At 48.2% G+C, this 27166-nt stretch overlaps 1 protein-coding gene and 1 long non-coding RNA gene across 6 annotated transcripts in view; one reads left to right on the top strand and one right to left on the bottom strand.

The window, feature by feature from the left end:
• Positions 1–27166, top strand: part of RAB11FIP3 (RAB11 family interacting protein 3) — a 98111-nt gene that overhangs the window by 2418 nt on the left and 68527 nt on the right. The gene's annotated exons all lie outside the window — the stretch shown is intronic.
• Positions 15294–20475, bottom strand: LOC129462332 (uncharacterized). Its single transcript, XR_008650824.2, has 3 exons — positions 20224–20475; positions 18758–18899; positions 15294–16907 (listed from the first exon to the last, which is right to left on the bottom strand). It is a non-coding gene; the product is annotated as an uncharacterized lncRNA (long non-coding RNA).

Here is a 27166-nt window from a genome sequence, read left to right as displayed (position 1 = left end):
GAGGTGGAGCTTGCAGTGGGCGGAGATCTTGCCACTGCACTCCAGCCTGGGCGACAGAGCGAGACTCCGTCACACACAAAAAAAAAAAAACAAAAAAAAACAGGGTCCTGATAAATCAGGGTTCCTTGCTGAGTTCACACTAACAAGATGTGCAGACAGGTGCCTGCGGGGCAGCCTGCAATGCTCACAGGCTTAGCTCCGGTTGGGATATTGTCAGGATAGTTTTCCGCCTACTCTAATGGGCAGTGAAATATGTGACTGATAACTTTCCTGTATGGTCAGCGTGGATGGTGGTTGCCAGTCTAGGTGTTTTGCTGCGTTTCCTTCTTGCGCCTGGGCTGGAGAGCACCTTGAGCTCCCTTGGTTGCTGTTGGCTAGTGCGCTGTCTCTTGTCCCAAACATACTCTTGCTTCAGTACAGCAAAGAAGTTAGGAGAGTACCACGTTTGCTCCTTGTTACCATAACACAACTCTGATAGAGAGCTTCTGTGAGGCTCAGGTATATTTCCACTGGATGATACCACAGTTCTCTGAGATAGTAGGTAAGCAGGATTCATCCCCACTTCACAGGTAAGAAACTGGAAACCCAGAAAGGTCAGATAGCTCTCCCAAGGTCTCACAGGGGTAGAACTAGGTCTTTTGGCTCTTAGACCTTAGATGCCTCTTAGATGTGGTGGCTCACAATATCCCTATTGTGATAATATCTTATTGACTTTCATACAATTCTTTTTATTTGAGAAACATCTTTTGTTATAACCTCCCTTAATGATCACAATGGGAAAAACTTTGTGTTGCTATTTGGGGCTGAGCTTTCTTGTCATCACAAAGTAGAAATGAGACAAAATTCTTCACTCTGAATTCCAAGAGCTCTTGGTGGAATTCGAAGGTTGGGGGCAAGGGCTGGATGACTTGGGGTTTGGTGAGGATAGGGAAGTGGACGGGATCTCCTGTGGTATTATTCCTTCTGTCTGTTCTTCCAGACGGCTTAGGAAGAAGCATTGTTGGGTGTGATCGACGGCTTAGGAAGAAGCATTGTTGGGTGTGATCTGAGTGCCTGGACTTGGGCCGGCTTCTTGGGGTGGAGGAGAGCTCTTGATTTCTTAAAGCTAAGTTACTGTTTGGCAACAGATAATTTACAGGGTAAAGAAAGGTTGATTTTCATATTATGTAACCGTGTAGCCATTGCTGAGTTTTAGCAGTCTTGGTTCATCTGTAAACTCCCCATTCACTACCTCCATATGATTTTTGAAGTGGGTTCCTGACATTATATCATTTCTTCCATAAATGCTTCAGTATATATTTCCAAAGGATACTGATTCTTTTAAAAACATTAATGATTTTTTTAAAAACCCTAGGGAACAGTTCAGATAAACTGGATAACAGCAATAAAGATCGTAAGTTTTTGTACTTTCCAGCTTGAGATTTCAAAATATTGAGCACATGAGAGACTCTTAGTCCAGTCACATTACTGTCCTTGATGATAACAACTAGATTATCTTAATTTTTTTTTTTTTTTTTTTTTTTTTGAGACGGAGTCTCGCTCTGTCGCCCAGGCTGGAGTGCAGTGGCGCAATCTCGGCTCACTGCAAGCTCCGCCTCCCGGGTTCACGCCATTCTCCTGCCTCAGCCTCTCCAAGTAGCTGGGACTACAGGCGCCCGCCACCGCGCCCGGCTAATTTTTTGTATTTTTAGTAGAGACGGGGTTTCACCGTGGTCTCGATCTCCTGACCTCGTGATCCGCCCGCCTCGGCCTCCCAAAGTGCTGGGATTACAAGCGTGAGCCACCGCGCCCGGCCGATTATCTTAATTTTTTTTTTTTTTTTTTTTGAGATGGAGTGTCGCTCGCTCTGTCGCCCAGGCTGGAGTGCGATGGTGTGATCTCGGCTCACTGCAACCTCTGCCTCCCGGGTTCAAGCGATTCTCCTGCTTCAGCCTCCTGAGTAGCTGGGATTACAGGTGCCCGCCACCACACCTGGCTATTTTTTGTATTTTTAGTAGAGATGGGGTTTCGCCACGTTGGCCAGGCTGGTCTTGAACTCTTGACCTCAGGTGATCCACCTGCCTCGGCCTCCCAAAGTGTTGGGATTACAGGCGTGAGCCACTGTGCCCGGCCAAGTATCTTAATTTTTATCAAATTTTCAGAGGTAGCATATTGAGTATCTTCTATGTAATCTGTTTATGAAGGTAGCATTTTAAATTATTTAAATGGATTATCTGAATTTTTAATAGAAGCAGCTCCTGTTTATAATACAGATAGCTCTTGTGTCCCTGTTTCTTTAGCAATGTCATGGTGTGTTTGGATCTAATTACGTCATCTGGTGATAGATCAGGTGTGGTGTAATATAACACAGTGTTGTGTTAGCAGGAATCAGCAGATGAAAGGAGCAAGTGGAGGTTTCTGGTTATATTTTCTTGAAACAGGAATTTATAGTCAGATGTGTCCAGGAATTAGGTATGAAGTTGGAATAGGTGATTTTTAAGGCTTCAACCATCTCTGGAGATTGACATGACCCCTTCATACTGAGAGGACTGATGCTTTTGTATTTACTACCACCTATCATGAAGCAGAGATTGTAAAATAAATTCTAAGAGTGTTGTGAGAAAGGATTACTTTAATTTTGTTTTGTTTTTAAAGATTATAACTAATTTACATGTTATTTTTACAGTCACTTGCATTTGCATTTTAATAGCCACTGATTCTTTTCAGAGAATGTCCTTCAGTAACCTTGGTAAGCATTGTCTGTCTTCAGTACTTGCAGAAATAGGCTGCTGAAGGAAGTGTCTATGCTCAGATCTCCCTACGTTTTTTTATTCCTGCACCGCTAATGGTGGCAGTAGGAGGTTCCTAGGGACATTTGACTTCACCTTTTTGTTTGTTTGTTTTGAGACAGGATCTCACTCTGTTACCCTGTCTGGAGTGCAGTGGCAAGATCTGAGCTCACTGCACCCTCCACCTCCTGGGCTCAAGCAGTCCTCCCATCTTAGCCTCCTGAGTAGCTGGGACTATAGGCAGGCATGACCATGCTCCGCTAATGTAAAAAAATTGGCCGGGCGCGGTGGCTCATGCCTGTAATCCCAGCACTTTGGGAGGCCGAGGCGGGTGGATCACGAGGTCAGGAGATTGAGACCATCCTGGCTAACATGGTGAAACCCCGTCTCTACTAAAAATACAAAAATTTTTAAAAATTGTTTTTGTAGAGATGAAGTATAGTTTAGTGATACTGCCCAGGCATATGATTGAACTCCCAGGCTCAAATGACCCTCCTCAGGCCTCAGCCTCCCAAAGTTCTGGGATTGCAGGCATGAGCCATAGCGCCCGGCCTGGCATCACCTTTTATTTGCTCTGTGTCATTTCCAGTCTCTTAGCCTTGAATTTGAGTGAAGGTGTGTGTGAATGAGAGTGAGCATGTGTGTGTGTGAGCAGTTACATATGTGAGCTGGTGTGTGTGTGTGTAATATGTGTGTGTGGTGAGATGTATGGGAGCATGTATCTGCAGGATCAGGGATGTGTGTATGTGGGAGTGGGATCTTTGTGTGTAAGTGGCATGTTATGTGTGTGTGTGAGCCGGTGAGTGTATGTATTCTGGGTCTACATGCTGACTGAATTGCTGAAAGGCAAATGAAGCTTGGTTATATAAAACAGAAAATGACCAATAATCCCACTATCCTGAGAAAAATAACATTACCATTATTTTACTACATTTCTTTTCAGACTTTTTTTTTTTTTGAAATAGAGTCTTGCTCTCTTGGCTGTGCTGGAGTGCAGTGGCACAATCTCAGCTCACTGCAACCTCCACCACCTGGGTTCAAGCTATTGTCTTGCCTGAGCCTCCTGAGTAGCTTGGACTACAGGTGTGCAACGCCTGGCTAATTTTTATATTTTTAGTAGAGATGGGGTTTCGCCATGTTGACTAGGCTGGTCTCGAACCCCTGACCTCAAGTGATCCACCTGCCTTGGCCTCCCAAGGTGTTGGGATTACAGATGTGAGCCACCGCGCCTGGCCCAGACCTTTTTTAACACAGACATAGACACACAGGTGACTGTCTATAAAAGTACACAATTGAGATCCTATTGGGGTAGAAGCTAAATTTTTTTTTTTTTTTTTTGAGATGGAGTCTTGCTCTGTCACCCAGGCTGGAGTGCAGTGGCGCGATCTTGGCTCACCGCAAGCTCCGTCTCCCGGGTTTATGCCATTCTCCTGCCTCAGCCTCCTGAGTAGCTGGGACTACAGGCACCCGCCACCACGCCTGGCTAATTTTTTTGTATTTTCATTAGAGATGAGGTTTCACCCTGTTAGCCAGAATGGTCTTGGTCTCCTGACCACGTGATCCGCCCGCATTGGCCTCTCAAAGTGCTGAGATGACAGGCATGAGCCTCGGTGCCCAGTGAAGCTAAATTATTTTTATAGATGTTCATTGTTTTAAAAGAAACTGGCCTGGCGCGGTAACTCACACCTGTCATCCCAGCACTTTGGGAGGCCAAGGCGGGTGGATCACCTGAGATCAGGAGACCAGGCTGGCCAACATGTTAATACCCCATCTCTACTAAAAATACAAAAATTAGCCGGGTGTGGTGGTGGGTGCCTGTAATGCCAGGTACTTCAGAGATTGAGGCAGGAAAATTGCTTGAACCCGGGCGGCAGAGATTGCAGTGAGCTGAGATCTCGCCATTGCACTCCAGCCTGGGTGACAAGGGTGAAACTCTGTCTCAAAAAACTAAAAAGAAACTAAAACTAGTAGATAATAAGAAAAATAAGGAGCCCTTGTAATCTCCCCATCCATTAATATCATTAAGAGATAATTAAACATTTAATATGTAAATTAAAATGTATGTAATACATATTTGATTATAGATAAATGTGATAATTTGCATGCATGTTGCTTTGAATCTGCTTTTTGACCTGTTTTTTTTTTTTTCTGAGGCAGAGTCTTGCTCTGTGGCCCAGGCTGGAGTGCAGTGGTACGATCTCAGCTCAGTGCAGTCTCTGCCTCCCAGGTTCAAGCAATTCTCCTGCCTCAGACTCCCTCAGCCGCTTAGCTGGGATTACAGGCACCTGCCACCACTCCGGCTAAATTTTTGTATTTTTAGTAGAGATGGGGTTTTGTCATGTTGGCCAGGCTGATCTCAAACTCTTGACCTCGTGATCCACCCGCCTTGGCCTCCCAAAGTGCTGGGATTACAGGCATAAGCCATTGTGCCCAGCCTGAGCTGTTTCTTTTTAATTGATAGAAATATTTGTACATATTCATGGGATGGGTACATGTGGTATTTTGTTACAGGCATACACTGTAATGATCAAGTTGGGGTGTCTGTCACCTCCATATTTATCTTCTTTTTTTTTTTCTTTGGGACGTAATCTCTCTCTGTCGCCCAGGCTGGAGTGCAGTGGCGCGATCTCGGCTCGCTGCAAGCTCCGCCTCCCGAGTTGATGCCGTTCTCCTGCCTCAGCCTCCCAAGAAGCTGGGACTACAGGCACCCGCCACCATGCCCAGCTTATTTTTATATTTTTAGTAGAGACGAGGTTTCACCATGTTAGCCAGGATGGTCTCGATCTCCTGACCTCGTGATCTGCCCACCTCGGCCTCCCAAAGCGCTGGGATTACAGGCGTGAGCTACCATGGCCAGCCTATCATTTTTATATATTGGGAAAGTTTTGAGTCCCTTCTTCTAGCTATGTTGAAATATACAGGCACGGCGCGGTGGCTCACGCCTGTAATCCCAGCGCTTTGGGAGGCCGAGGCGGGTGAATCACGAGGTCAGGAGATCGAGACCATCTTGGCTAACATGGTGAAACCCCGTCTCTACTAAAAATACAAAAAAAATTAGCCAGGCTTGGTGGTGGGCACCTGTGGTCCCAGCTACTGGGGAGGCTGAGGCAGGAGAATGGCGTGAACCTGGGAGGCGGAGCTTGCAGTGAGCTGAGATCGCGCCACTGCACTCCAGCCTAGGCGATTGAGCAAGACTCTGTCTCAAAAAAAAAAAAGAAATATACAATATATTGTTGTTAAATTTAGTCACCCTACTGTGCTACCAAACATTAGAACTTATCCTTTCTCATCGTAATTTTTTTTTTTGAGATGGAGTCTCGCTCTGTCGCCTGGGCTGGAGTGCAGTGGCGCGATCTTGGCTCACTGCAACCTCTACCTCCCAGGTTCAAGTGATTCTCTTGCCTCAGCCTCCTGAGTAGCTGGGATTACGGGTACGTGCCACCATGCCCAGCTAATTTTTGTATTTTTAATAGAGACAGGGTTTCACCATGTTGGCCAGGCTGGTCTCAAACTCCTGACCTGGTGATCCATGCACCTTGGCCTCCCAAAGTACTGGGATTACAGGTGTGAGCCACTGCTCATTGTATGTTTCTAACCATTAACCGTGCTCTTTACCCTCTCGATGCTTCCCAGCCTCTGATATCAGTCGTTCTATACTCTACCTCCATTAGATCCACTTTTCTAGCTCCCACATAAGAGTAAAAACGTATTTGTCTTTCTCTGCCTGTCTTATTTGACTTCACATAATGACCTCCATTTCCTTCCACGTTGCTGCAAATGACATGATTTCATTTTTTTACGTGGCCAAATAGTACTCCAGGCTGGGCACGGTGGCTCACGCCTGTAATCCCAACACTTTGGGAGGCCAAGGTGGGTGGATCACGAGATCGGGAGATCGAGACCATCCTAGCTAACATGGTGAAACCCTGTCTCTACTAAAAAAAAAAAATAAAATAAAAAAAAAAATTAGTTGAGTGTGGTGGCGGGCACCTGTAGTCCCAGCTACTTGGGAGGCTGAGGCAGGAAAATGGCGTGAACCTGGGAGGCGGAGCTTGCAGTGAGCCGAGATCGTGCCACTGCACTCCAGTCTGAGTGACAGAGCGAGACTCTGTCTCAAAAAAAAAAAAAAAAAGCACTCCATTGTGTATCTATATCACATTTTCTTTATCCATTCAACTGTTGATGGACACTTAACGTTGATTCCATATCTTTGATTGAGAACAGTGCTGCACTAAACATGGGATGCAGGCATCCCTGTGGTATATGGATTTCCTTTCCTTTGGATAAATCTCAGTAGTGGAATTGCTGGATTGTATAGTAGTTGACCTACATTTTTTGAAATTGAAGGTCTCTGATATCAGGTATATACTTTATTTATTTAAAAATTTCTTTCTTTTTTTTTTTTATTTTTTGAGACAGAATTCACTATTGTTGGCCAGGCTGGAGTGCAATGGCGTGATGTTAGGTCACTGCAACCTTCGCCTCCTGGGTTCAAGCGATTCTCCTGCCTCAGCCTCCTTAGTAGCTCTGGGATTACAAGCACGTGCCACCATGCCCGGTTAATTTTTTGTGTTTTTAGTAGAGACAGGGTTTCACCATGTTAGCCCAGGCTGGTCTCGAAGTCTTGACCTCAAGTGATCTGCCTGCCACAGCCTCCCAAAGTGCTGGGATTACAGGCATGAGCCACTGTGCCCGACCAGGTGTATACTTTATTTTTTTGATATAGAGTCTCTCTCTGTTGCCCAGGCTGGAGTGCAGTGCTGCAATCACTGGTCTCTGCAGCCTTGACCTCCCAGGCTCAGGTGATCCTCCCATCTCAGCCTCCCAGGTAGCTGGGACTACAGGTATGTGTTACCACACCTGGCTAATTTTTCTGTTTTTTATAGAGACAGGGTTTTGCCATGTTGATCTCCAACTCCTGAGCTCAAGTGATCTTCTCACCTTGGCCTCCCAAAGTGCTAGGATTACAAGCATGAGCCACTGGCTTGGCAGGTGTATACTTTAATGGAAACCTAAGGTTTACTTGTCGCCAGGAAGATTCAGAATTGTTAAGGATGGCCGGACGCAGTGGCTCACACCTGTAATTCCAGCACTTTGGGAGGCCAAGGTGGGCAGATCACCTGACGTCAGGAGTTTAAGACCAGCTGGCCAACATGGTAAAATCTAAACTCTACTGTCTCCTAAAAATACAAAAATTAGACCAGGCGCGGTGGCTCACACCTGTAATCCCAGCACTTTGGGAGGCCGAGGCAGGTGGATCATGAGGTCAAGACATCGAGACTAGCCTAACCAACATGGTGAAACCCTGTCTCTACGAAAAATACAAAAAATTAGTCGGGCGTGGTGGCGGGTGCCTATAGTCCCACCTACTCGGGAGGCTGAGGCAGGAGAATTGCTTGAACCTCGGAGGTGGAGGTTGCAGTGAGCCGAGATCTTGCCGCTGCACTCCAGCCTGGGCGACAGAGCGAGACTCCGTCTCAAAAAAAAAAAAAAAATGTTAAGGACTATTCTAGTTCCAGTTTAGGATCTAACATACAGGAAGAGTTTAATTCTATGTAGATGGTGCAGACAAGGTTGTTAAGGGCACCAGGCTTATGGATTGCTTCTCTTCCAGGCCCTTATTTTGTTTAAATTCTGGAAGCATTCAATGTAAACATCAGTTGTATCAGACAAAAGTATTAGGCATCCACTTAAGTCTATTATGTAGCTCATAAAAGTGGTAATTATAAAGGCTCAAAATTACTTAGATTAGCACTTCTAAGTTATGATAGAGTGATGTACTAAATACATACCACACTTGCAATCAGGTAGAATTGAAAGAAGTTTTGAAGAAATATTAAAAGTGCTTTTAGTTTTGTGTTGGGAGTTATGAGTGTGTAGGAGAGGGTGTATGGTGGGAATGGTTTTATTTGAGGTATTGGCTATATTTCCTGTTGTGTTACCGATTTTAATTATTTTGAAAAGTAGTGCCTTTGCACATAGCATAGAGTTCAAGCAGTACAGAAGGGAATCTAGTAAAAAAAAAAATCATTACAGTTGGTAGAAATAAAAAAATTTAAGTAAACCCTGAAGATAAAATATTTACATACTTTGACTTCATTAAGGTTCATACAAAATATACAAAATACATCTAAAGAAACTTGGATTTTCTAGTAAATTAAAGAACTAGATAGAACATTGAATTTGCATCTGCAGATGCTTTATGAAGATGGGCTATTTTTACTGATATTTGGAAAAACGCATATTAGAAAATGCCTGTAATTCCTGCTTCTTGGAGAAGGAAAAAAAGAGATGGGATCATTGGCCAGGTGCGGTGGCTCACACCTGTAATCCCAGCACTTTGGGAGGCCGACGCGGGCGACTTACAAGGTCAGGAGTTCGAGACCAGCCTGGCTAACATGGTGAAACCCTGTCTCTGTTAAAAGTACAAAAAATTAGCGAGGTGTGGTGGCAGGCGCCTGTAATCCCAGCTACTCGGGGGTTGAGGCTGGAGAATCTCTTGAACCCGAGAGGCGGAGGTTACAGTGAGCCAAGATCGCGGCACCGCACTCCAGCCCAGGTGAAAGTGCAAGACTGTCTCAAAAAAAAAAAAAAAAGAGAGAGATGGGATCTCACTTTGTTGTCCAGGCTGGAGTGCAGTGGTGTGATCATGGTTCACTGCAACCTTGAACTCCTGGGCTGGGTTCAAGGGATTCTCCCACCTCAGCCTCCAGGGGCATGCCCCCATACCCAGCCAATGTTTTATTTATTTATTTATTTATTTATTTATTTATTTATTTTTGAGACAGGGTTTGGCCCTGTTGCCCAGAGTGGAGTGCAGCGGCCTGATCTCAGCTCACTGCAAGCTCCACCTCCCAGGTTCAAGAGATCTCCTGCCTCAGTCTCCTGAGTAGCTGGGACTGTAAGTGCCTGCCAGCACATCCAGCCAACTTTTGTGTTTTTTGTAGAGGCGAGGTTTTGCCATGTTGTTAGTCTGCTAAGCTCAAAGGATCTGCCCACCTCGGCGTCCGAAAGTGCTGGGATTACAGGTGTGAGCTACCGCGCCCAGCCTTATTTTTATTTTTTGTAGAGACGAGTTCTCACTGTCACCCAGAGGAACCCCTGGCCTCAACCAGTCCTCCTATTTTGGCCTCCCAAAGTGTTGAGATTATGGGCGTGACCACCTTGCTAGGCCCACAAATTCTTAGTGACAGAATTATAGCTAGATAGGAAGAATAAGTCCTAGTGTTCTATGTCACTGTAGGATGACTGTAGTTAGTAATCTGTTTTTCCTAATAGCTAGAAGGAGGAGCGGGTGCAGTGGCTCACACTTGTAATCCCAGCACTTTGAGAGGTTGGGGAGGGTGAATCACCTTAGGTCAGGAGTTGGAGACCAGTCTGGACAACATGACACAAAACCCCATCCCTACTAAAAATAAAAAATTAGCTGGGTATGGGGGGCACCTGTAGTCCCAGCTACTGGGGAGGCTAAGGCAGGAGAATCGTTTGAACCCGGGAGGCAGGGGTTGCAGTGAGGCGAGATCGCGCCACTGCACTGCAGCCTGGGTGACAGAGGGAGACTCTGTTTCAGAAAAAAAGGCTAGGTGCGGTGGCTCATGCCTGTAATCCTAGCACTTTGGGAGGCCGAGGCCGGCGGATCACCTGAGGTCAGGATTTCTACACCAGTGTGGCCAACATGGTGAAACCCCATCTCTAATAAAAATACAAAAAATTAGCCAGGTGTGGTGGTGTGCGCCTGTAGTCCCAGCTACTCGGGAGGCTGAGGCAGGAGAATCACATGAACCTGGGAGGCGGAGGTTGCAGTGAGCTGAGATAGTGCCATTGCACTTCAGCCTGGACAACAAGGGTGAAACTCCGTCTAAAAAAGAAAAAAAAAAAAGCTAGATGGATATTGAATTTCCCAACCCAAAGAAGTGATAAATGTTGAAGATGAGAGATGTGCCAAGTACGCTGAACTGATAATTGTACGTTATAGACATCACAACATCACTGTGCAGCCACGAGCGCACAAGACTGTTATGTCATTTAATCAAAGCGAAAAATTCTTAGTGAAAAGAATTGTACTAATTGCACTGTAATTATTATTATTTTTTGAGACAGTGTCTCGCTCTGTTGCCCAGGCTGGAGTGCAGTGGCACGATCTTGGCCCATTCTTGGCCCATGCCCACTGCAACCTCCGCCTCCTGGGTTCAAGTGATTCTCCTCCTCAGTCTCCCGAGTAGCTGGGATTAAAGGCTTGTGCCAGCACGCCTGCTTAATTTTTATATTTTTAGCAGAGATGAGGTTTCACCATATTGGCCAGGCTGGCCTTGAACTCCTGACCTTAAGTGATCCACCCACCTTGGCCTCCCAAAGTGCTGGGATTACAGGCATGAGCCACTGTGCCTGGCCTTCCCCCACCTCCTCCCGAGATGGAGTCTTCCTCTGTCACCCAGGCTGGAGTGTAGTGGTTTGATATCCACTTACTGCAACCTCCGCCTGTCAGGTTCAAGCAGTTCTCCTGCCTCAGCCTCCTGAGTAGCTGGGATTACAGGCATGTACCACCACGCCCGGCTCCTTTTTGTATTCTTAGTAGAGATGGGGGTTTCACTGTGTTGGCCCGGCTGGTCTTGAACTGTTGACCTAGTGATCCGCCTACATCGTCCTCCCAGAGTGCTGGGATTATAGGCATGAGCCGCTGCCTCTGGCCTTTTTCTTTGAAACGGAGTCTTGTTCTGTCACCTAGGCTGGAGTGCAGTGGCGCGATCTCAGCTCACTGCAACCTCCACCTCCAGGGTTCAAGTAATTCTCCTGCCTCAGCCTCGCGAGTAGCTGGGACTACAGGTGCACGCCACCACGCCTGGCTAATTTTTGTATGTTCATATTGGCCAGGCTGGTCTGGAACTCCTGACCTTGGGATCCGTCCGCCTTGGGCTCCCAAAGTGCTGGGATTACAGGCATGAGCCAATGTGTCCGGCCTTTAAAATTTTTTTTTTTTTCCTGAGATGGAATTTCGCTCTATCACCAGGCTGGAGTGCAGTGGCGCAATCTCAGCTCACTGCAACCTCCGCCTCCCAGGTTCAAGTGATTCTCCTGTCTTAGCCTCCCAAGTAGCTGGGACTACTGGCACGCGCCACCATGCCCAGCTAATTTTTGTATTTTTAGTAGAGATGGGGTTTCACTATATTGGCCAGGATGGTCTCCATCTCTTGACCTTGTGATCTACCCACCTTGGCACCCAAAGTGCTGGGATTATAGGTGTGAACCGCCACGCCTGGCTGAAACATTTTTTAAAGAGATAGGGCCTTGCTCCGTCACCCAGGTAGGAGTGCACTGATGCCATCACAACTCACTGCAGCCTTGAACTCCTGGGCTCAAGTGATCCTCCCGCCTTAGCCTCCTCTTCGTAGCTGGTACTACAGGTGTGCACCACTGTACCTGGCTTTCAAAAGTTCTTGAGACTAATAGGCTAGGAAAAATGGATACAGTGTCATGATTAGGGAGGAAAATAAATTCTTTAAGTAGGTACAGTTCTATTTTTCTGTCCAGATATGTCATGCTTGTATCTGTCCGTCTGTCTGTCTGTCTGTTTATGGCTAGTCAAGTGAAGCAGTGGGAATGGAGAAGGACCAAAGCAACCCGTAACGATTGTGATCAGTTAGTTGTAAACAGCACTGCACTAGGACCAGCTCATCTTGTTTTAGCAAATTGGTATTACTCTGGTTACCGTCTTGTGATATTCTTGTGTTTATCATAAGTTTCAAAACAGAGTTCATGTTGAGCTAGTGTCCTGTGTGTGCCACTAAAACAGGCATCCTAGCTCTTCAGCTTCTAAGTCTTCTGATGGGTGTGGACCCGCAAAATCTGAGACAGGTCTCAGTTAGTTTAGAATGTTTATTTTGCCAGGGTTGAGGATGCACACCCGTGACACAGCCTCAGGTACTCCTGATGACATGTGCCCAAGGTGACCGGGGCACAGCTTGGTTTTATGCATTTTAGGGAGACATGAGACATCAATCAATATATGAAAGAAGTACATTGGTTCATTCTGGAAAGGTGGGACAACTCCAAGCAAAAGCAGGAAGACATGAAGCAGGGAGGGGCTTCCATTTCACAGATAGGTGAGAGACAAAGGGTTGCATTCTTTTTTTTTTGAGACGGAGTCTCACTCTGTCGCCCAGGCTGGAGTGCAGTGGCGCAGTCTCGGCTCACTGCAAGCTCCGCCTCCCGGGTTCACGCCATTCTCCTGTCTCAGCCTCTCCGAGTAGCTGGGACCACAGGCGCCCGCCACCACGCCCGGCTAATTTTTTGTATTTTTAATAGAGACGGGGTTTCACCGTGGTCTTGATCTCCTGACCTTGTGGTCCGCCTGCCTTAGCCTCCCAAAGTGGTGGGATTGCAAGCGTGAGCTACCACGCCCGGCCTCTTTTTTTTTTTTTTTTTTTTTGAGATGGGGTCTCACTCTGTTGCCCAGCTGGAGTGTGGTGGTGCAATCTCGGATCAGTGCAACCTCTGCCTCCTGGTTTCAAGCAATTCTCCTGCCTCAGCCTCCTGAATAGCTGGGACTACAGGTGCGTGCCACCTCGTCCGGCTAATTTTTTGTATTTTTAGTAGACACGGGGTTTCACTGTGTTAGCCAGGATGGTCTCGATCTCCTGACCTCATGATCCGCCCCCCATCGGCCTCCCAAAGTGCTGGGATTACAGGCGTGAGCCACCACGCCCGGCCTTCTTGGTTGATTAATATTTATTTCTTTACTTTTATTTTCTTTTGAGACGGGATCTCATTCTGTTACTTATAGTTGCATAAAATGGAAATGTTTCTGGACTACAATAAATTTCTGTGTTCCTTTTTCTTTTTATTAAAGATTTACCAATTTTTGTATTTTTAGTAGAGATGGGGTTTCGCCATGTTTCCCAGGTTGGTCTCCAACTCCTGAGCTCAAGAGATCCGCCCACCTTGGCCTTCCAAAGTGTTGGGATTACAGGCATGAGCCACCTTGCTCAGCCCCTCTGCTGTCGTCCCTTCCCTGGGATCAGTGGCCCAAAGTCCAAGTGAGGCTCTTGCTCTGCCTACCTTCCCCCTTTTCTCCTACCTGGTGGGCATTCTTGGCTAGGCCTGGCCAGCTGGCATCTTAATTTCCTGAAGGATTTTCTCTTTGCCGAAAGATCCCCTTGCTTTGCTGGCCGTGTCCTGCCTACTGTTTCTTAGGTCAGTGATGCGTCTTCCTCATAAAGTTGTTCAAAATACACAGATTCTTTTATCCCTTAAGGGAAGGAAGACTTCTGAAAATGCTGTGTGATGAACCTGGGAATGTTAGTTCTGGAGACCAGCCATGCTGGGGGATCGGGAAGGCATCCCTGCCATCCCTGCTGGTTCAGCTGGAGCTGTGCGTGCGGCAGGAAGTGAGGAGGTGAGAACAGGTGCTGGCACAGGCCCGCCTGGCTGCCCTCATCCCACCCTCTTGCTCCTTCAGCCCTCCTCCAGAACACAGGAAGGTCAGCTGGGTCCATTTTTCTTCTTTTTTTATTGAGACGGAGTCTCGCTCTGTCGCCCAGGTTGGAGTGCAGTGGTGCAATCTCAGCTCGCTGCAACCTCCAGCTCCCAAGTTCAAGCGATTCTCCTGTGTCTGCCTCCCAAGTAGCTGGGATGACAGGTACCTGCCACCACGCCTGGCTAATTTTTTTGTATTTTTTTTTTTTTTTTTTTTTTTTTTTTTTTGAGACAGAGTCTCGCTCTGTCGCCCGGGCTGGAGTGCAGTGGCGCAATCTCGGCTCACTGCAAGCTCCGCCTCCCGGGTTCACGCCATTCTCCTGCCTCAGCCTCCGAGTAGCTGGGACTACAGGCGCCCGCCACCGCGCCCGGCTAATTTTTTGTATTTTTTAGTAGAGACGGGGTTTCACCGTGTTAGCCAGGATGGTCTCGATCTCCTGACCTCGTGATCCGCCCGCCTCGGCCTCCCAAAGTGCTGGGATTACAAGCGTGAGCCACCGCGCCCGGCAATTTTTTTGTATTTTTATTAGAGACGGGGTTTCACCATGTTGGTCAGGCTGGTCTTGAACTTCTGACCTCAGGTGATCCACCCGCCTCAGCCTCGCAGAGTGCTGGGATTACAGGCCACGGTAGCCACCGCGCTCCGCCCTATTTTTCTTTAAGCCTATTCCTGATCACTCAGTAACCTGGTATTCCCACTCCCTCAGTAGCCTGATGTTCCTGATCCCTAAGTCGTGTGTATCCATGATTAAACACACGCATGCTCTGGGAGTGCACAGCAGGGGACTTGAGGTCTTCCCATCACTGTTGGCACACTGGCATGTTCTCACGGGGGGCGAGTTTTCCCCTCTGTGTCACCCTCCAGTAAGTCCTGCCGATTCATTTAAAGGCCCACCTGTAGACCAGTGATGAAAATTAATTATTTGAAATATCCTGTAACAGTAATAAAATAATCGCTATGCCGGGTACTCTGTCGTTGCCTCTCTAAATTGATTTCACACACAAGAACCCTAATGTGCACAGGGACTAGCCTGGAGTCGGTGCCAGCCGCCCCTCTGGCTGGAGCCCTCCGCCCCATGCTCCTCCTTTCTTGGCCATGCAGCAAACACATATTTGTGTTCCCACACCAGGCAGCCTTCCTTCTGTGACATAGTAACAGCCTTTGAGTGACTGATACTTTTGATTTGTCTACCTAGAGAAGGAATTCCACAACTCTTGAAGTATGAAGTTCTCTAATCATGCTTTTTTGTTTGTTTGTTTGTTTTGAGACGGAGTCTCGCTCTCTCATCCAGCTGGAGTGCAGTGGCATGATCTTGGCTCACTGCAAGCTCCACCTCCCAGGTTCACACCATTCTCCTGCCTCAGCCTCCCGAGTAGCTGGGACTACAGGCGCCCACCGCCATGCCCGGCTAATTTTTTGTATTTTTAGTAGAGACGGGGTTTCACCGTGTTAGCCAGGATGGTCTCATCTCCTGACCTTGTGATCCGCCCACTTCGGCCTCCCAAAGTGCTGAGATTACAGGCATGAGCCACTGCACCTGGCCTCATGCTGTTTTTTTTTTTTAAGAAACGGGGTCTCACTGTGTTGCCCAGGCCGGAGCACAGTGGCTGTTTATAGGCTCTGTCACAGTCACTGCACCCTCTAGCTCCTGGGCAGTCCTCCTGCCTCAGCTTCCCAAGTAGGTGGGACTCCTGGCCCATGCCACTGCACCCAGCTTATGATGCCGGTTTTTGAAATGGGGTTACTGTTCCCATGGTGAGTGTTTGGGGGAGTTTGGGAATGGTAGTTGGAGTTATAAATTCAACTCAGGTCTTTTGTTTCATTCTGGAGGGTTATTAGAACACTCGTGAAGGGGGTCACTATTTCAGGAGGACCAGGAGTGCGCTGGGTCTCTTTTCTGGTCTTCCTCCTGCTGAGCTGGGCTGCCGCTTCTGGCGTCTGGATGCGTCCATGGTTCTCTACTTCTGAAGTGGCAATCCAGGGCGGTCAGGCAGGAGCGAATTGCTTTTCGGTGTCATGCTGCTTTTTTTCAGATGTAGTGGCAGTGTCTGCTGAGTCGTCCCAAAGCACAGAGATGTGATCTGCAGACGGTATTTTGTGTCTTCGTGGGCAGGACCTGGAGTTCCACCCTGTTTTTTTAGCAGGTGGCCTTTGAACAATTAAGAGAGCAGGTCTTTCTTGTTGGGCGTAATTCTCCTGAGAATCAGAACAGGCTCCGTGCTAGAGTGGTTGTCTCTGCAAATGTTTCTTCCTCTCTCCTTCCACCACTCTCACCCCTTCTTTTTTTTCCCACTTGTTTACAAAGTTTTATTTCATTCCAACATCGGGCGGATTGGTTTACTTTACTAAAATCCAAGAAAAACAAGGTTTTTGCTGTTGGAAATGAAAAGCCCTTTTATGAGAAAGTCCATCCCTGTCAGCATGGCTTATTCTGTCTGGTGAGGAGAGAAGAAGCCATGAAGACATTTCCTCTTGGTGATTTAATTTTTAAGAACCCTCTTCAGGAAGCCTGCCCTTTGATGCTTTTTAAGAGAAATACCAGTGAGGTTTCAACAGCACTGAGGAACACTTGGCTCTCTCTTGCAGACTAAGAAATACCAAGCAGGAGGAGTGTTGGCGTTTGGAATAGGTAAATCAAGAACCTGCTCTTGTTGGCTTGCGAGTGCCTTTAAAGCGAAAGCAAGAAGATTAGAAGGAAAACGTCACAGATCATGCACACTTAAAAGCATGCAAAAGAAATAAATAAAAATAATAAAAACATGCAAATAAAGGAGAAAATAAAAACCCCATCCAGCACCGTGAATCTTTTCAGCCTTCTAGCTTTTAAATTTTTCTTTATATAGGACAATTAAACAAAACCAGAGTCATAATTGACCATTTTAACCTAGTTTAAGCCAACATATTGTTACCACCTCTCGACATCTGTACATCTGCTTCTGCAGCATGATCTTTGGTGGTGGTGGTGGGTTAGGGTTAGGGTTAGGGTTAGGGTTAGGGTTGAGAGGGAGTCTCGCTGTTTTGCCCAGGCTGGAGTGCAGTGGCGCGATCTCGGCTCACTGCAACCGCCATCTCCCAGATTCAAGCGATTCTCCTGCCTCAGCCTCCCGAATAGCTGGGACTACAGGCGCCCGCTACCACGTCTGGCTAATTTTTGTACTTTTAGTAGAGACGGGGTTTCACCATGTTAGCCAGGGTGGTCTAGATCTCCTGACCTCGTGATCCGCCCGCCTCGGCCTCCCAAAGTGCTGGGATTACAGGCGTGAGCCACCGTGCCCAGCCCTGCAGCATGATCTTAATGGCTCATAGCTTTTTTGCTGTATGAATGAATATGCTAGAATTTGAGTATTTATCTTTGGTATTTTAGGTTTTTACTTTTTTACTATTATAAGCTTTCTTGTAGCTGAATCTTCCTGCACAATTTATCATTTTCTTTCTTTTTTTTTTTTTTTTTTGAGACGGAGTCTCGCTCTGTCACCCAGGCTGGAGTGCAGTGGCGCGATCTCGGCTCACTGCAAGCTCCGCCTCCCGGGTTCACATCATTCTCCTGCCTCAACCTCCCGAGTAGCTGGGACTACAGGCGCCCGCCACCACGCCCGGCTAATTTTTTGTATTTTTAGTAGAGACAGGGTTTCACCGTGTTAGCCAGGATGGTCTTGATCTCCTGACCTTGTGATCTGCCTGCCTCGGCCTCCCAAAGTGCTGGGATTACAAGCATGAGCCACCGCGCCTGGCCTACAATTTATTATTTTCTTAGGTTAAAGTCTTAAAAATGGAATTGCTGGGGGAATGGATATGTAGGTTTTTTTTTTTTCATTTTGTTTTGAGATGGAGTCTTGCACTGTTGCCCAGGCTGAAGTGCAGTGGTGCGATCTTGGCTCACTGCAAGCTCCACCTCTTGGGTTCACGCCATTCTCCTGCCTCAGCCTCCCGAATAGCTGGGACTACAGGCGCCCGCTCCACCCGGCTAATTTTTGTCCTTTTAGTAGAGACGGGGTTTCACCATGTTAGCCAGGATGGTCTAGATCTCCTGACCTTGTGATCTGCCCGCCTCGGCCTCCCAAAGTGCTGGGATTACAGGCGTGAGCGACCGCGCCCGGCCTGGATATGTAGGGTTTAAAGCATTTAAGATAATGTTTTCCGTCACCAAATTGTCTTCCAGAAGAGTATTGCCAATCTGATACAGGAAGAATGGCATATCAACGGAGTTGCAGTTTGTATTTCCTGGAGTGTATTTGAGCTGATGTTCCTCTGCGTGTTAATAAACAGATGTTTTTGTTCTTGTGCGTGTCTGTGTTGTGTGGGTGTTCTCCAGTCTGAGGCCTCCATTTCTCAACCTGTGCATGGAGGTCGGCCGAGGCAGCCTCTGAAGTACATGGAGCCCCGGACAGTGCCTTGAGTTTCTGTAGGGTTTCTTTCTTTTGTGGTATTATCCTTTCTTATGAGTTTCAGATATAGGCCATCAGTCTGCGTCATTCAGTCAGGAATAAAGAACGTGGAAATGCCTACTTTTCATTACCTTTGTTCTGGTGTAACGTTCTCCCTGTAAAGGGCAGAGGGTAGTAGGCTAAGGCAGACAGCAGCAGGACGGTGCTGAGAACGGCTCTGAAGAGTCTCCATTTTGTGCTGACTTAAAAGTTTTCTCTACTGTTGGATGATCTCTTGATAATTAAAAAAGAAATTATGATAGTGATAGCTGTTCGGCCTGCAGAGTAAAGCTGCAGTTACTTTATTCAGCAAGGTCTCAGGCTCCTAATTTTAGAGCTCCTAGAACTTCGTAGTCCTCTCAAGATTGGGTTCTGGCCGGGTGCCATGGCTCACGCCTATAATCCCAGCACTCTGGGAGGCTGAGGCAGGTGGCTTACTTGAGGTCAGGAGTTCGAGACCAGCCGGGGCAACAGAGTGAGACCCTGTCTCTAAAAAAAGATTGGGTTCAGGCTGGGCACAGTGGCTTATGCATGTAATCCAAGCACTTTGGGAGGCACAGGTGGGCGGATCAGTTGAGGTCAGGAGTTCAAGACCAGCCTGGCCAACATAGCGAGAATGTCTCTATTAAAAAAGATTGGAGCCTGGTGCAGTGGCTCACGCCTGTAATCCCAGCACTTGGGGAGGCCGAGGCAGGTGGATCACGAGGTCAGGAGATCGAGCCCATTCTGGCTAACATGGTGAAACCCTGTCTCTACTAAAAATACAAAAAATTAGCCGGGCATGGTGGCGGGTACCTGTAGTCCCAGCTACTCGGGAGGTTGAGGCAGGAGAATGATGTGAACCCAGGAGGCGGAGCTTGCAGTGAGCCGAGATCCCACCACTGCCCTCCAGCCTGGGCGACAGAGCGAGACTCCATCTCAAAAAATAAAAAAAATTTGGATTCAGGCCGGGTGCAGTGGCTCACACATGTAATCCAAGCACTTTGGGAGGCTAAGGCAGGCAGATCACTTGAGGTCAGGAGTTGGAGACTAGCCTGGCCAACATGGTGAAACCCCATCTCTACTAAAAATACAAAAAAAAATCAGCCAGGCCTGGTGGCGAGTGCCTGTAGTTCCAGCTACTCAGGAGGCTGAGGAATGAGAATCGCTTGAATCCAGGAGGCAGAGGTTGCAGTGAGCTGAGATCTTGCCACTGCACTCCAGCCTGGGCTCCAGCCTGGGTGACAGAGCAAGACTCTGTCTCAAAAACAATAAAAAATAAAAAAAGATTGGGTTTTAGGTACTATGTCAGTATAGGAGCTCTTACTTTTAAATTTAAACCAAATCTCAAAAGAAAAAAATGGATGTTCTATAATCTCTCCCTTGCCCACCCAAGGGAGCGACTCTGGTCTGGTATTGGGGAATGAGAATCTGAGGCTAACACCCTCAGGCAGGTGGCTGAATCTCAGGCCCATAGAGATTGGGTTGCTGTTGGCTCCTGTAGTGGCTCCACCGTGGAGAGAAAGGTTCTGCCAGAAAATCTGGGAGCCAAGATTAGAACCCTCCTCCAGGCACTCACCATTTCTCCTCGTCTGTGCTCTCGGCGAGGGCTGCTTTGTGCCCACTTGGCCCAGGTGTAGGGACCCAGCAAGAATAGGATAGACCTGGCTGCTCCCTGGGGGAGGCAGATGGGCAAAAGGACCTTATGGCCTGAGCACCTAGCAGCCTCCAGGTACAGGTGTTCTCTGGATGCAGTCCTGAGGCTCAGGTTTAGGCCCCTTTGTGAGGTCGGCCGGGGAGGGTGGGGGGTGCGGTAGGTGGGGCTGGCAAGTGTTCTAGACACAGAGACGAGGGTGAATCATAGAATTTGGGGACATTGGGTCCTATTTGCTCTTGGGGAATGGGAGCTTTGCATCCTGTCATCTTTGTCTCCCTAAAGATCACCCTGGGTGCTGGGCATGGGGGTGCGTGTCTCAGCTACTCGGGAGGCGGAAGTGGGAAGATTACTGGAGCCCAAGAGTTTGAAGCTGCAGTGAGCCATGATCACTCCTGTGACTAACCACTGCACTCCAGCCGGGGCAGCATAGTGAAACCCCGTGTCTTTAAAATAATAAAATAAAGATCACCCTGGCCTCTTTCTGACCCGTATCTGAAATTGGTTGTCTATGTGAAGCAGAACAGTGGTACCCACAGGCAGGGACACTGAGGCTTGTTTTATTTTAGGGGATGACTTTGCAGGTGGGCTTTCCTTGGGAGCAGATATTTCCTTCAGAGGGACATAAAGAGTGCCCTTTGGCAGGCTGTCTTCCAGGTGGCCCTTGGCACTGCCTGCAGATGAGGTGGGCACTGCGGCTGGGGAGCTCTGTGCACTGGCAGGGTCACCTGCACGTGGTCTCATCCTTCACAGTAGAAGTTTGTGGCGTCTGCTGCTCTAGGGTGGTGTCCAAATGTGTCCTACAGAGACATGTTGACCTATTTTCCAAGCACACTTCAGTGTGAGGACTTATTTCCATATAGTCCTTTTTATTCATATATCTCAAACTTTTTTTTTTTTTTTTTTTTGAGACGCAGTCTCTGTCGCCCAGGCTGGAGTGCAGTGGCGTGATCTTGGCTCACTGCAACCTCTGCCTCTTAGTCCTGGTTCAAGCAATTCTCCTGCCTCAGCCTCCCAAGTAGCTGGGATTACAGGCACGTGCCTCCATGCCCAGCTAATTTTTGTATTTTTAGTAGATTCAGGGTTTCACCATGTTGGCCAGGCTGGTCTTGAACTCCTGACCTCATGATCCACCTGCCTTGGCCTCCCAAAGTGCTGGGATTACAGGCATGAGCCACCATGCCTGGCTTTAAAAACATTTTTTTAAGAGTTGGGCTGGGTGTGGTGGCTCACATCTGTAGTCCCAACACTTTGAGAGGCTGAGGCAGGAGGATCACTTGAGGCCAGGAGTTCAAGACCAGCCTGAGCAATATAGTGAGACTCTGTTTCTACAAAAAATATAAAAATTAGCCAAGTGTGATGGTTTACCCCTGTAGTTCCAGCTACTTGGGAGGCTGAGGCAGGGGGATCACTTGAGGCCAGGAATTTGAGGCTGCAGCGAGCTATGATTGTGCCAGTGCACTCTAGCCTGAGCGGTAGAGTAAGACCCTGTCTCCAAAAAGGAAAAAAGAGAGTCAGAGAGAGAGAGATGGGGTCTCGCTCTGTTACTCAGGCTGGAGTTCAGTGGCACAGTGTCAGCCTCCTGAGTAGCTGGGACTACAGGTGTGCACCACTGCACCTGGCTAATTAAAAATATATATATATTGTGGCCGGGTGCAGTGGCTCACGCCTGTAATCCCAGCACTTTGGGAGGCCGAGAGGGGCAGATCACGAGGTCAGGAGATCGAGACCATCCTGGCTAACACGGTGAAACCTCGTCTCTACTAATAATACAAAAAATTAGCCGGGCGTGGTGGTGGGCACCTATAGTCCCAGCTACTCGGTGGGCTAAGGCAGGAGAATGGTGTGAACCCGGGAGGCAGAGGTTGCAGTGAGCCGAGATCACGCCACTGCACTCTACAGAGCAAGACTTCGTCTCCAAAGAAAAAAAAGAAGACTAAAAACGTATAAATTATACCTGTCTCCCTACAGAAACTCATTAAGAGAATCATGCTCAGACCATTGTCTGGTTAATGTGAACAACATGAGCACATCTGAAAAAAGAGTGAGAACAAAGGGTTAAATTCAGCTTTCACGTCAACTAATTTAAAACAACAGGACGGGCCAGGCACAGTGAATTGTGAAAAATAACGCTGACAATTTAAAATAGTGGAACAAAAAAAAGGAAAAAGAAAAAAAACTATAAAGAAAATTTGACGTATGAAAAAGCGTATTGTCCAGGCACGGTGGCTCATGCCTGTAATCCTAGCATTTTGGGAGGCCGAGGTGGGCGGATCATGTGAGTCAGGAGTTTGAGACCAGCCTGGCCAACATGGTGAAACCAATCTCTACTAAAAATACAAAAATCTGCCGAGCGTGGTGGCGCGCATCTGTAGTCCCAGCTACTTGGGAGGCCGAGGCAGGAGAATCGCTTGAAACCAGGAGGCAGAGGTTGCAGCGAGTCGAGATCACGCCATTGCACTCTAGCCTCATTCCCAATGAGGGAAACTGTCTCAAAAAAATAGCCGGGCGCGGTGGCTCATGCCTGTAATCCCAGCGCTTTGGGAGGCCGAGGCGGGCAGATCACCTGAGGTCAGGAGTTTGAGACCAGCCTGATCAACATGGAGAAACTCCGTCTACTAAAAATACAAAATTAGCTGAGCGTGGTGGCGCATGCCTGTAATCCCAGTTACTCGGGAGGCTGAGGCAGGAGAATTGCTTGAACCCGGGAGGTGGGGGTTGCGGTGAGCCAAGATCACGCCACTGCACTCCAGCCTCGGTAACAAGAGTGAAACTATGTCTAAAAAAAATTGAATAACATAAATAAGTAAATAAATAAATAAACAACAGGATGGAAATTATACCTGAAATTTAAAAAGTAAGATGGCTATGGTAGGCCAAATAATGGCTCCCAAAGATAGCTAGGTCCTGCTCTGTCCGCTCAGACCACCACACTCTACACAGTAGAGTCCTCCTCACAGTGCGCTCTGGCCCTCTTGCCCCTCCAACCTCACTTCCAGCTGCCGGCCCCCTGCTCACTCTGCTCCTGACACTCCACAGGCACGCATCCTCCTCCAGGCCTGTGCAGTAGCTATCCCCTCTGCCTGGAACATGCAGTCCTGTACATCTCCAGCTCATTGTCTTACAGGGCTGTCGCCAGGCAGGACAGAGTGTCAGGCTCATTCTGCTCAGCAGAATTCAGCTACTTGAGGTTGTCGAACTGAGGACCCTGTTTTCTGGTTGGTAGTTGGCCAGAAATGGTTCTTAGGTCCTGGAGAACCCTCAGGTTCAACCACGTGGTCCTCCCAGGTATGGCAGCTTACTTCTTCTTTGAAACCAGGAGGCTGCTACAGTGGAGTCTTAAGTTAACATAAATCACAACTAGGTGTGGTGGCTCACACCTGTAGTCCCAGCTCCTCAGGAGGCTGAGGTGGGAGGATCGCTTGAGCCTGGGATATTGAGGCTGCAGTGAGCTGTGTTTACCACACCACTGCACTCCAGCCTGGGTGACAGGGAGACCCTGTCTCAAAAAAAAGAAAAAAAAAGTTTTAGACCGGGTGTGGTGGCTCACAGCTATAATCCCAGCACTTTGGGAGGCTGAGTTGGGTGGATCACTTGAGGTCAGGAGTTTGAGACCTGCCTGGCCAACATCGTGAAACCCTTTCTCTACTAAAAATACAAAATTAGCCGTGCGTGGTCGCGGGCATCTGTAATCCCAGCTGTTGTGTAGACTGAGGCAGGAGAATTGTTTGAACCTGGGAAGCAGGGGTTGCAGTGAGCCGAGGTCACGCCACTGCATTCTAGCCTGGGCGACAGAGTGAGACTCCATCTCAAAAAAAAATTTTGTTTTAAAGATTGAGTTAACCTCATCACAGTGACTGTCCCACCATATGCACAGGCCTTGCCTACACTCAAGAGAGGGGGTCTTAGAATTCTGCCTGCTACCGTGGTCTAGTCTTGGCATACCTTCCTTGACCACATGGAAGCCAGGTCACCTACAAGGAAGTTCACTGTTTGACCTGCCGAACGTGCAGAACAAACTTTTTTTTCTCTTTCTTGAGACAGGGTCTCACTCTGTCGCCCAGGCTGGAGTGCAGTGGAACAATCTCGGTTTACTGCAACCTCTGCCTCCCAGGCTCAAGCGATCCTCCTGTCTCACTCTCCCGAGTAGCTGGGACCACAAGCATGCACCACCATGCCCAGCTCTGGCTAATTTTTTGTATTTTTGGTAGATAGTTTTGTATTTTGGTTTCACTGTGTTGCCCAGGCCAGTTTCAAACTCCTGACCTCAAGTGATCCCCTGGCCTCCAAAAGTGCTGGGATGACAGACGTGAGCCACCACACCCAACCAAGTATTGGATAACTTTTTAGTTTACTTTTCTTCCTCCTTTACTTCCGCTCAGGTGTCTAGGTCTGAGTCAGGGCTTCAGGGTGTCCCCATGGGGGCTGGTGTTACCCAGGACACTGCAGTGGCTAGCAGGGCTTGGCTGGGCTGGCGAGTGAGGGCCTCACATCTCTGTTTTGTACAGGGAAGGGACCGAGGATCTGAGTGGTATCTGTAGGTCAGAGGGCATGCTGACCTTGAAAGCAAGGTGGGAATGGAGTTCTATGAGCTGAGGAGTCCCAGCTGGCTCGCATTCTAGAGAAGAGCCATAAAGGGAGTGTATTCACTAGCCCCAGGGAGAGAGCCCCCCGCAGGAGCTGCTCACCTTCCCCTCTCCTGGGGCCACACCTGCTTCTCCAGGGACCAGACTTGAAGTGCAGGAAGGAGCCCCGCGGCCTTCTGTTCCCGCAGCGCTCCTCCTGCCATCGTTGAATGTGTGGATTCTTTGGTTGCTTTCATATTCTGTTTTATTTCCTCAGCATGTTTGCTGAAAGCTTGAATGTATCCACTTGGCTGTTTTCCAAGTATTCTCGTGCATTTTAAGAGTCTCCTGTCTTTAAAATAATGTGGAGACAGCTCTGAATATACTAAAACCATTGAATTGTACCCTTCAGATGGGTGATTTTGTGGTATGTGAATTTTATTTCAATAAAGCTGTTAACAGAAATAGTACAGAGTCCGTACTGCTGTGTTTTCTGGAGCACCTGGAATCCCCTCTGTCCCTGGCCATCCCTCCTTCCCCACACCTCACCCCTGCCCCTCACCTTCCCCACCCCCTTCCTCACCCCTGCACCTCACCCTCCCCACCCTTCCCGTACCAGGGAACTTCTCAAACACAGAGTGGAGTGTTGAGATGATTGGAGGGCAGCAGCCATTGGAATCCCGACGAAGGTGGAAAGGTGTCAGGGAGGGGTAGCCGTGGTGTGGAGGAGCCCCACATTCTCGTCCCTGGCCTGTCACGAAGAAGGAGCCCATCGCTGTGATTAGAAGGACTTAGGCCGGGCATGGTGGCTCACACCTGTTAATCCCAGCACTTTGGCAGGCCGAGGCAGGTGGATTACCTGATGTCAGGAGTTCAAGACCAGCCTGGCCAACATGGAGAAACCCCGTCTCTACTAAAAATACAAAAAATTAGCCAGGCATGGTGGTGTGTGCCTATAATCCCAGCTTCTTGGGAGGCTGAGGCAGGAGAATTGTTTGAACCAGGGAAGCGGAGGTTGCGGTGACCCGAGATCACACCATTGCACTCCATTCTGGGCGACAGAGCAAGACTCTGTCTCAATAACAAACAAAGGAAAAAAAACAAACAAAAAGGCCGGGCTCGGTGGCTCATGCCTGTAATCCCAGCACTTTGGGAGGCCGAGGTGGTGGATCGCCTGAGGTCAGGAGTTGGAGACCAGCCTGGCTAACATAGTGAAATCCCATCTCTACTAAAAATACAAAAATTAGCTGGGTGTGGTGGCAGGCGCCTGTAATCCCAGCTACTTGGGAGGCTGATGAGGGAGAATCACTTGAACCCCAGGAGGCAGATGTTGCAGTGAGCTGAGATCGCGCCACTGCACTCCAGCCTGGGTGGCAAGAGTGAAACTCCTCAAAAAAATAAAAAGGAAACAAACAAAAAATCAACTGGGCGTAGTGGTGGGGGCCTGTAGTCCCAGCTACTTGGGAGGCTGAGGCAGGAGAATTGCTTGAACCTGGGTGGCTGAGGTTGCAGTGAGCCAAGATCGTGTCACTGCACTCCAGCCTGGGTGATAGAGTGAGACTCCATCTTAAAAAAGAAAACAAAAAAAAAGCCACAAAGAAGGACTTAGAGTTAGTTGGGTGCTAAGCAGGCCTCTTCCTACTGATAGGTGGACATATCTATTTGTTTATTATTATTATTATTATTTTTTGAGACGGAGTCTCACTCTGTCGCCCAGGCTGGAGTGCAGTGGCGTGATCTCGGCTCGTTGCGAGCTCTGCCTCCCGGGTTCATGCCATTCTCCTGCCTCAGCATCTCGAGTAGCTGGGACTACAGGCGCCCGCCACCACGCCTGGCTAATTTTTTGTATTTTTAGTAGAGATGGGGTTTCACCATGTTAGCGAGGATGGTCTCAATCTCTTGACCTTGTAATCCGTCCCCCACGGCCTCCCAAAGTGCTGGGATTATAGGCGTGAGCCACCGCGCCCGGCCTATTTCTTTGTTTTTTAATTTTTTTTTATTTTTTATTTTTGAGACGGAGTCTCGCTCTGTTGCCCAGGCTAGAGTGCAGGGAGCGATCTTGGCTCACTGCAAGCTCCACCTCCTGGGTTCAAGTGATTCTTGTGCCTCAGCCTTCTGAGTCGCTGGGAATACAGATGCCCGCCACCATGCCTGGCTAAATTTTTGTATTTTTAGTAGAGACGGGGTTTCTCCATGTTAGCCAGGATGGTGTCAATCTCCTGACTTCGTGATGCACTCGCCTTGGCCTCCCAAAGTGTTGGGATTGCAGGCGTGAGCCACGGCACCTGGCCCGGGCACATCTA

Source organism: Symphalangus syndactylus, chromosome 14 (genome assembly GCF_028878055.3).
Source record: "Symphalangus syndactylus isolate Jambi chromosome 14, NHGRI_mSymSyn1-v2.1_pri, whole genome shotgun sequence".
Lineage (NCBI taxonomy): Eukaryota > Metazoa > Chordata > Mammalia > Primates > Hylobatidae > Symphalangus > Symphalangus syndactylus.
The sequence above is the reverse complement of the archived record's forward strand: the minus strand, read 5'-3'. Positions and strand labels throughout refer to the sequence as shown.